This window comes from Adiantum capillus-veneris, chromosome 5 (genome assembly GCF_014529385.1).
Source record: "Adiantum capillus-veneris isolate H3 chromosome 5, ASM1452938v2, whole genome shotgun sequence".
Lineage (NCBI taxonomy): Eukaryota > Viridiplantae > Streptophyta > Polypodiopsida > Polypodiales > Pteridaceae > Adiantum > Adiantum capillus-veneris.
Window position 1 is genome coordinate 30,716,822 of NC_140935.1, and position 10,352 is coordinate 30,727,173.

The 10,352-nt window shown below is 42.1% G+C and overlaps 1 pseudogene; it reads right to left on the minus strand.

Moving 5' to 3' along the window:
• Positions 1 to 6,999: 6,999 nt before the first annotated feature.
• LOC147457085 (uncharacterized) lies at positions 7,000 to 10,079 on the minus strand (annotated as a pseudogene).
• Between the last annotated feature and the right edge of the window lie 273 nt (positions 10,080 to 10,352).

Sequence of the window (10,352 nt, forward strand, 5' to 3'; positions counted from 1 at the left end):
GTGTCATGTCCAGTCTTTCCAAGCAGCCAAACCTACGAGTCGCCGTCCCTTGTTTGCTCACGTTTTGCTTCATGTCCCACAGGCCAACCTAGCCAGTCTCTTTCTACACGCGACTCCGGCTCTTGAATCTCAGTACAGTGCTCTTGCTATTGCCACAGAAAATCCAGAAAGTACAATTTTTTGCAGCACAGGAAAGATCCACACTTGGCTGGGAAATCGATGCCGACAACATTAAGGTCCTTCACCATCAACCGGCCTACGCTCCCAGGCTGATTTCTTGATCAAAGGTTTATTGGGCTTTGACTTTCCAGACGACAAGCCCTTCAGACGGAGCTCATTTGTCATCACTTGTTGCCCTCTTTCTCTATATAATGTAACGCAAGTTGAAGCTCCAAATTGTTCAGAAGATGCCTCGGCTGCTGGGCGTGATGATGACGATCCCTATATGAAGCCGAGATCCTCAACGTGCAGCATGTTTGCAGCCGTACATGATGGTGATGCTCCCGTGCAGCCCATGCAACCTCCTCAGTGCAAATCAGTGGCGATGGTTTTAATGCAGCTCGACTTTCGTGACTGTTTTGTTCAACAATCCACACTTAACGACCCTGAACGACATACATCAAGTTAAGTTGGCACTTGGTTTGAGTTTTCTTGCTGGCAAACGGAGTTAGTGCAACTTGATTGCAGAGGTGCCTTTTGCTATAATTTTAGTTCTTAGACTTATAGTCTAGTTTAGTTTTGTCAAGCATGTAGTTCTTTTTCAATAAGCAGCACTATACCCACACCAAACTCTGAAGTGGATTGGAGATTGTATGTCATATTCCTTCCTCGTCTAGCCATTCGCAATGGGATAGCGACCTAGTGCGTTGCCTATGTCGAGAGATTGTCTTGTTGAGTCTAGTTGTGTCGAGTCTAGCCCCCAAGCTCAGTCCTTTAGCCTTGAAGCCGTTGTATGATCACTCCCCCCGGATGAGGCATTGGAGTTGATCCCTTTGTGTCGAGTCCATTCCCAGTCCAAACTTGTAAAAAGATGTCCATCTTTTTCTCCCTAAGGGGGGAGGTGTGGTGTGTGGGTCTTGTAGGTGTGTCTGACCCACCTAGTGTGACAGGACACTAGTAGGTTCTTGGCATATGTAACCAACACCAAACTCTGAAGTGGATTGGAGATTGTATGTCATATTCCTTCCTCGTCTAGCCATTCGCAATGGGATAGCGACCTAGTGCGTTGCCTATGTCGAGAGATTGTCTTGTTGAGTCCAGTTGTGTCGAGTTTAGCCCCCAAGCTGAGTCCTTTAGCCTTGAAGCCGTTGTATGATCACTCCCCCCGGATGAGGCATTGGAGTTGATCCCTTTGTGTCGAGTCCATTCCCAGTCCAAACTTGTAAAAAGATGTCCATCTTTTTCTCCCTAAGGGGGGAGGTGTGGTGTGTGGGTCTTGTAGGTGTGTCTGACCCACCTAGTGTGAGAGGACACTAGTAGGTTCTTGGCACATGTAACCAACTCTCTTCTCCGTATAAAAGAGGCTGCCGACTCGTAGAGAGGCAAGCTAGTTTGGAGCACATCTCTCTCTCTCTCTCTCTCTCTCTCTCTCTCTCTCTCTCTCTCTCTCTCTCTCTCTCTCTCTCTCTCTCTCCCCCCCCCCCCGGTACACCACAATATGATGAATGGGATGAATAAGGTCTTACGTGACTTTATTCCTCAAATCACAATGCCTTTCATTGATGATTTGCCTATCAAAGGATGTGAAGAAAGTGAGAAAAATGAATCTTTGGATTTCAGGGGATGTCGCAGGTTTGTGGAATCACATAAATGATTGTGATAAAATTTTGTCTAGGTTGGAAGAAGTGAATCTTACATTGTCAGGGAAAAAGTCTATGTTTGGTGTCAATGAAGTGCTCATTGTGGGGCACATGTGCGGTCCATATGGTAGGAAACCTTGTCCAACAAAGGTAGATGCCAGCCAAAGAATGAAAGAAACATGCACTAGCATCACTGAGGTTAGAAGGTTTTTGGGAGCATGTGTCTTTTATGTTGTTTGGATTCCACATTTTGTGCATGTAGCTGATCCTCTTTATCAATTGCTTAGAAAGAATCAAAAGTTTAAACGGACAAAAGCACATGTAAAAGCCATGAAAAAACTGAAGGAGTTGCTCCAGTCAGCACCAACTTTGAGAAAGGTAGACTATGAGTGTCAAAGGCCAGTAATTGTGACAGTAGACACCAATCCTACAGGGATTGGATGGGCAATAGGTCAAGATGACGAAGAAGGACACAGGTATGTGGTGACATTTTGAGCAAAAGTACTAAGTTCTCACCAACAAAACTATCCACAGATAAAGAGAGAGTTATGAGGTATGGTTACAGCCTTGAAAAATGGGAAAGAGTACCTAATTGGTGCATGTGTGGTTTGTAGAAACAGATTGTCTACCACTTCTTGGGATGATTACAAGCTGCTCAATGCCAGACATTGTTATCTTGCGGTGGATTGCCTACATTAAGTCCTTAAACCCTGAGTTTAAGCACATTGCAGGTAAGACAATACAGTGGCAGATATGCTATCAAGGGCAAGGTATGAAGATGAGTCACATATGATTGATGAGGGAGATAATGTGGGCACAAAGTTCTATTCCATCTCTCATGTCAAAGGTAACAATGTCTGTATGACTAATCCACTTGAATTGTTCTTGAAAGATCTTTATGAAGGTGATTGGCTTCTTATTGGAAGCTACTTGAGTACTCTAACAAAACAGAATGATTGGTCTGGACATGAATTCAAGAGAATACGCAGTAAAGCAGATGGTTACTTTTTGAGCATCCTAAATAAAAGGGTGCTACACCACAAAGGGTTATATGTAAAAAAGAGACTCAAGTAAAGCTCATGCAAGAGTTTCATGAGATATATGGGCTGGACACAGGGGTGTGTGGGCAACCTTCTCCAAGTTGAAAGAAAAATATTGATCGAAGGGTATGTATAAAGATGTATCTAAATTTGTAGAGTCGTGTGTAACTTGTCAAATGTATTCAAATGTTCGACATCGTGATGGATTGCACCCTACATACCACTAGTCGTGCACTATAAATGGGTTGTGGATCTAGTCACAATGCCTTTAGGACTCTGGCAGATGAGATACTTGGTTCTTACACGAGAGGACCTAACTAATCAGGTTGAAGTAAGAGCATTAAGAGCTAAAACCACAGAAGGTGTGTGCAAATTCCTTCTTGATGAGGTGATTTGCCGTTATGGTTGTGTGGGAAAGATCACTGTAGACAGAGGTGAACTGGATGCGGAAGAAGCAAGAGAGTTCTTTTCTAGATTAGGAATCAAGCTTTCTCTTAAGACAGCTTACAACCCTGAAGGCAATGGAAAGAGTGAAAGAGGGCATCCTCATATCATCAAAGCTTTGGCCAAGGCTTGCGAAGGAAGAGTTGGTGAGTGGCCAAAATTGTTACCATATGCTTTATGGGCTGATCATACAACACATAGCTCAGTAACTGGCTACATGCCTGCGGAGCAACGATGTAGGGATGGGTTTGGTTATCTTGTTCGGAGAAGAAGAGAGATTTGTAGTTTGGGGCAACATGTGTGGTGTAATGGCTGAAGAGAGAACCTCCAGATTTCTCCCAAGCCGTGATACATTGATGTTGTAAGAAGGCCTCATTAACTTGGGAGTCGATCGATGCATCCTTGACCAAGTGACAGGCATCCCATCATCCACCCCGAACTTAGTATTTTACTCTTGCGTGTCTTTTGGACCTTTTGACTTTTTTCATATACGATTCTAGGAAGTCAATACAAAGGGCTACGTTGTATCTTAAGCATGTACTCCAAAACCCTTTGCATGCCCAAGACCTCAATGGGAAGCAATCCGGACTCAAGAAGTAAGAGCATGTAGGGTGTTTGTGTCTTGACTTGAAGAAAGTTGGTGAGAAAATGCTTTTGGACATTCTCAGAATCTTTCCAAGTAGACTTTCCAATGCTACCACCCCACACCTCCACTCCATAAAGAAGCACCGGTGTCACCAACGTGTCAAAGAGGTACTTTTTTTAGACCCCAACACTTGATCTCTACAGCATTGCACATGTTCTCAAATGCATAATAAGCCCTCTTTCCGACTTCCAAGCGATGTATTGTGCAATCTTCCATATATGATTGGATGGAACCTCAAGGCCAGAGTACTTGAAGCTATCTACCACCTTAAGTTTCTCATGTAGTATACAATGGATGGAATTTTCCTCATTGAGGGTCTTTACAAGCATAACCTTCATTTTGGATCCATTCACGATTAGCCCGCTATTAAGGCAAAAGTACCTCAAATAACCTAAAAAGGTTTGAGCCATGAACTCAAAGGACTGTACAACCAAACACTCCCCATACCGCAGTCTGCATCACTTGGAGGTTCAAGCATACAACCAAATGCTCTCCAGGCATCGGTCTGCATCGTTTAGAGGTTTTCAAACATACAACAAAACGCTTCCCAGGCATCGGCCTGCGTCGTTTCAAGGTGCAAACAATACCAAAACAGTATTTCTCACTTCTTCACCCAGGGCAAAGAAGAAGGCAATAGGAGACAGAGCTTGAGCCACCCAGCAAGTAAAAGTTGGGAGCTCTAAGCCTTCTAAGATTTCCTAGAGAGAAAAACAATGTGCAAAGAAGAAGAAAGACAAGCTCATACCCAAAGAGCAATGGGCCTAGGAGGACAGGAGGACAAAGTATAATAATGACCCTCCTCAATGGGCCGACGGGCAGCTAGCTCCTCCACCACCACCAACAATAGAGAAGAAATGGAGATGGAGGCCAATAGCACTGGCTCTACGGGATATTAGAAAGTATCAGAAGAGCATTGATCCGATAATACCAAAAGCAGCCTTCTCTCAGGTGGTGAGCGAGATAATGGATGAGTGTAGTGATTCTACAACCCGAATACAGCATGCTGCTTTATTGGCCTACAAGATGCCACCGAGAACATTTTGGTGCAAGTGTTCCAGGATGGCATTTCCACTATGGTGCATGCAAAATGAGTAACCTTGAAAAACACAAATTTAGTCTTAGCAACAATCAATTTGCAAAACAAAGGGTGTCTACATAAGAATTAGATTATCCCATGTAACCTCTCTTTGTGAGATTTGTAATCTTTTCATATAATATCAATGACTTGGATTTCTAACAATCGTAACATTGATTGTGTACATTGTGTTCTTTTAATATTTGTATTTTCCAAGTTGTTAATTTTAAACTCCCAATCGTGATCACGCAGCCCTGGTGCCAGGGGAGGCACCGTTGGTCAATTTACATCAAAATCAGGCAAAACAAGAGGACATGACAGGGGTGGCAGGATGCCCACAATGCACAAAAGCGTCCCGCAGGGACAGTCAACACAAAAAAAGGCTTTTACTCCACGGCATGCAAGGAGGCATTTAAACTTGGCACCGCCAACGACCGACATAAAAAAAAGGCTTATGCACCACAACACACAGGGAGACATTTTGACCTGAATTGCACTGGCTATCCCCGCTAGGTGTTGTCATCTTCGTGGGAATCCCACCACCCACATACGGTCCTCCCATTGCCGACTTTCAACAAAAGTTGACTGGTAGTGTTCCCCCAATGGTCGAGAGTTTTTGTGGAGGCCGTTCCATGCACACGTTGCGATAATCAAATTGTTTTAACAATATGAACCCAAAAAAAATATAAAGTACAAAATGATGGAAAAAGATAGTAGACAAGGCAAAATCATTCTCTATTGCTTTGGGAATCACATCATGGCTTCTGTGAATTACATCTGTGGATATGGGGCAAATGGTTGACTTAATGCCAATGGTTTTCACAATATCCTTTGGGTTTGTCACCCCTTGACATAAGCTCAAGGCAGAGTAGGAGAGGAATGACCCATGGTGTTTGCATGGGGTCTTACCATACATCGAGCGGATATTTCCGAGCAACACCATAGTCGAGCGAGTTTGATAATATAGATATGAACTATGAAGGTTAATATATGAAAAGCAAAATGTTGTAATACGTTGGGCATCTAAATATGTCTCTAGCCCTACAAAGGTGTATAGCCTCACAAATGATGTATTTTGATGAGGATTCTATGTATCCTACATCCATGAGTCTATGTGCTAATAACATATATCATGTATTATTCATTGACGTAGCTAAGAGAGCATTTAATGGCATATATGAGAGAGTGAGAGAGAGAGAGAGAGAGAGAGAGAGAGAGTTGTTCCTTGTAGAGATATGTGAGAGGTTGTCCGATATGCGATTGTTCTCAAGAGTTTTTTGGCGTGTTTTAGTGGTAACAAAGGTCAAGTAAGAGTGAAGCTACTACGAAACAAAACAAGTACTTAAACATTCAACATTAAAAACCCTGCTATTTTTGTATTTCAACAATTATATCTCCCACCAAAAAAGATGACAAAAATGCTCCATCAAGAGATTGCATGGGTTTCACCCATATCACTATGATGAGTCACACTCATCATTGATGAACAAATTATGTCTCTATCGCTCATTTTGGATATTGTAGTCATAGCGCTTGTCCGAGGCCATTCTTCTTGCGGTCTCCTCTATATATACTGGCAAAATACTTCAATGAAACAAGAGAACTAGATTATTGACCCAACACCATACATAGCGAAACACGCAACATAAAAAACCATTTCCACACTACACAATATCCGAAATCTTGACAACAAGCAAAGTCCAACATAAAAAAATGCAATAAAATGTCAATGAGAGGGTGGGAGCCTCACAAGTCATCATACGGGTTCCCACCAGGTCTGTCACCCTCATCTTCCACATCTACAGATGTGGTGGCATCTTCAGCACTCTGCCCACGTGAAAGCAGTAATGGATGCACATACGTCAATATCAAGCCCTCATCACTATCAATGGAAGCACATGCACGCCCAATAACAAGGCAAGCTGCAAGGACGGGTGCTGTCCCACACCCGAACTCCAGACAGATACCACCACGTCTGCATAGCATCTCCACGAATCATGCTAACAATGCATGACTCATTTGAAGGCCTCCACGTAGTGGCTCTCCTGTAGTAGCAAGGGCTCTCGAGGCTGCAGGCAAATAATGTCTCATCGTCAAATCCGTAGGACTCATACCAAGAGAGCGAAATAGTGAAGTACTCTCTGCAAGATAACAAGGAGGTTGCAACCCTCGTCTGTGAATTAAGAAAATCATAGATGTGTCGCACTGCAAACCAACAAGAAACAAAAAAAGAGATAAACAAACTATCAAATTCATGAATAGCACGATTTCATAGTTTGTATAGATTACCTCAATATGCTCCCCATAGCTACGAACAAAACCATATGCGTCATGATGAAGTAGCACAATCCGCCTATGAATAAGCAAGTCGGATGCCCTACAAAAACGCTCTACCCACCAAATGCTATCCCCGACAGAGAAGATGAGATACAATTATTACCAGGCATGAGAAACTAGACAAGTTAAGTTAGAGACTCACCAACACATGATGTCATGATCAACACCCAACCCGAATCAGCCAGAGTAGAGAGAATGAGAGATGAACTCCACCACGAACATGATCCTCTGTGCAGACATCCCAAGATGGCGTCGTTGTGGATGCATGATGCAAACCACCGAATAGAAAATCCAAAAATATGAAATCAGCTGCCCAAGCCACTTTCTTGCCCACTCGGGTATATTGCACACCATCTTCTCGAGCTTTGAGCATGTGATCATGAACAGAATTCCAAACTGGGTTTCGTAGCCCTGCACGAAAGTCACTGGCAATAGCAATATAGTCTCCAACCACTGCCATACATCTGACATCTTTGGAAGAGCCAAAGACCCCAATAGGAAAGTTTCAGGCATGCACAAAAGAGAGAACCTTTCTCACTATAAGAGCGCCACCAACACCTGCATTGATTCCCAAGTGTGAAAATATACAATGTAAACTACACGACCTCAAGAAATCAAGAGTTCAAGAATATAACCATGTGAGATTAATGACTCTTCCCTAACATCCACATCTTTAGAAACATCTGCAGCTTGTTTTCTCTTGTCCTTAGTACCACCTACTAATTTTAAATCAAGAATTCAAAATTACGTGACCACTAAAGCATCAATACTTATTAAGGAAACTCATAAAGTACTCATACCTGTAGTTAGATGTTCTTTTATCATTAGAGGATCCATTGTCTTTGTGGTTGTATTTTTCTGCTTCTTCATTTCATCATGAAGCTCCCTCTCTCTAGCAAGGATATGCCCTTGGACCATATCCACCCACCATGGACAATGACCCAACTCCCACTCTGACAAATGTTGCATTGATTTGGGATACATACAACCATCACCCAGAGCTATGTTTGTCCATTGTATGGCCATCATAGGGATCGTGACAATATGTCCCATAGATTTCAAGTGACAAAAATACCTACAAACGAAGGCTCTCAATAAGTCAAAGTTTTTAATCACCAACTAGTGATATAATTAAAGTTATCGTTCTCACCGATAGAGAAGCCTCTGAGCTGCCATTGGAATCAACAACTCTGCATCCTTTGTCTTGGCTCCAAACTTAGTCTCAACAGGAAAGAGGTGAGCTCTAGCCTCAAGCTTTAATTCTTCAAAATACATGGAGAGTGTACATTCAGGAGGCACACTGACTCCATCGAGCATATCAACAAAATCTAAAAGAAGAGTGCTAGCCCTCCCAAAAATACGTTGTAGTAATCCCTCTCTACGAATCCGACTAGAAAAATACCAACATTGTACATCATTATCAACTTTTTTAGACAACAAGCTCATAAACTAACACAATGATAGCTAAACTCACAAGCGAAAGAACAGATCTCCACTCTTAAGCTCATGAGCAGCTCTTGTGATCTTATCAGATTCCAACAAAGAAACCCACAAGATCTTGCTCTCAACAAGAGCGTCTTGGAGAGCTATTAGGTTGACCTTCTCCAATGTGGCCCAACTATCGGTGCCCCATCTAAGAGCCCACACACGGGCCAACCAATCCTCTCCAAGTCGAGGATCCACAATGTTCAACATCTAAATTAAAAGAAACACAAAATACATAAAAATTGAAATCTTGTTAACCAATCATAAACATTTAAAAGCGTTCATGTTTAACTTACCTTCCCTACTCGATCACCATACTTGAGAGCAAGATCATTGACAATTTTCTCCTCTTATTTAACTAGATCGTCTGCAGGCAACCTTTGACGTACTTGATCCATACGCATATGAATTTCTTTAGAGATTTGAACTTGTCATAATATGCCTCTTTAAAAAATGAACCCTCTTATAAAACAAGTAAAATAATTTAAATGAAATATTAACAAGACATACATCATAAAGTAATTTTCCCAAATATCATCTTGTCAAAGGATACCAAGGCTGAGCTCCTTTTGAATATTTCTTCCTAATCAATGCAATTACTTTTTGATCTTTTTCCGGTAAACACTTCAGATATTTGTCGTGATCCGCACCACATATGTTTGAGCAATTAACCAGCTCATCTCGCAAATGGGAAGCCACAAGTGCGTGGGTGCTCATGCTGACAGTCAAACATAAAACATTTTTCTGCAAAAGTTCCCTTGCATGACAAGACTCAACAAGATTTCAAAATTGAAAAACGAAACTTACAAATTCATTCTCTGTAGCCCAGCCAACAGTGCAATCTCTGATACCTTGGTGGGATCAATAATAGTACATAGGACCCTGCAATGCTTCTCTCTTACCAAAGAGAACTTTTCTTTAATTGCCGCTCCCCAAGCTACGGTCCTGTGGTTGCCCTCCCACACGTAGAACATCCTTTTTGACAGGATATGAAGCTCACTTCGTGACACTATTTCTTTTTCAAAATCTTCATTTACCTCCGTCCAAATTGGATCCCAAGAATCTTTAATGGCATCTATAAATTTAGAGCATACAAACCATCTTAAGAAAAGCATATATAAGACTAACCAGCTAGCATAAATACATCAAGCGAAATCAAGCAAGAACAAACTAGAATTATGCTTACCAAACACAAAGGTATCTTCTTGCTTGCATGTCCAAAGAGACACAATAAATGCTCCCTTCTCTTGCATGTATCCTTCTTTTGCAAACGCAGCTTTGAGTCCACTAACATCATCCCTTAGTCCTCGCACTCTAGCATATGGAATTAGTCTACAGAGAGCGATGGGCGGACATTCAGCGGCAACTTAGAATTCTGGTTTTTTGTAATACATCTTCTCCTCTTTGCGTGTGGAGTCGATTTTCATCTCCGACATCCATCTCACCCACAACCTCAACATGCACTACAAAAGGAACAATTTCCATGCATGCCTCTTCCGCACCGTGTGCATTGTTAGTCTCATGGA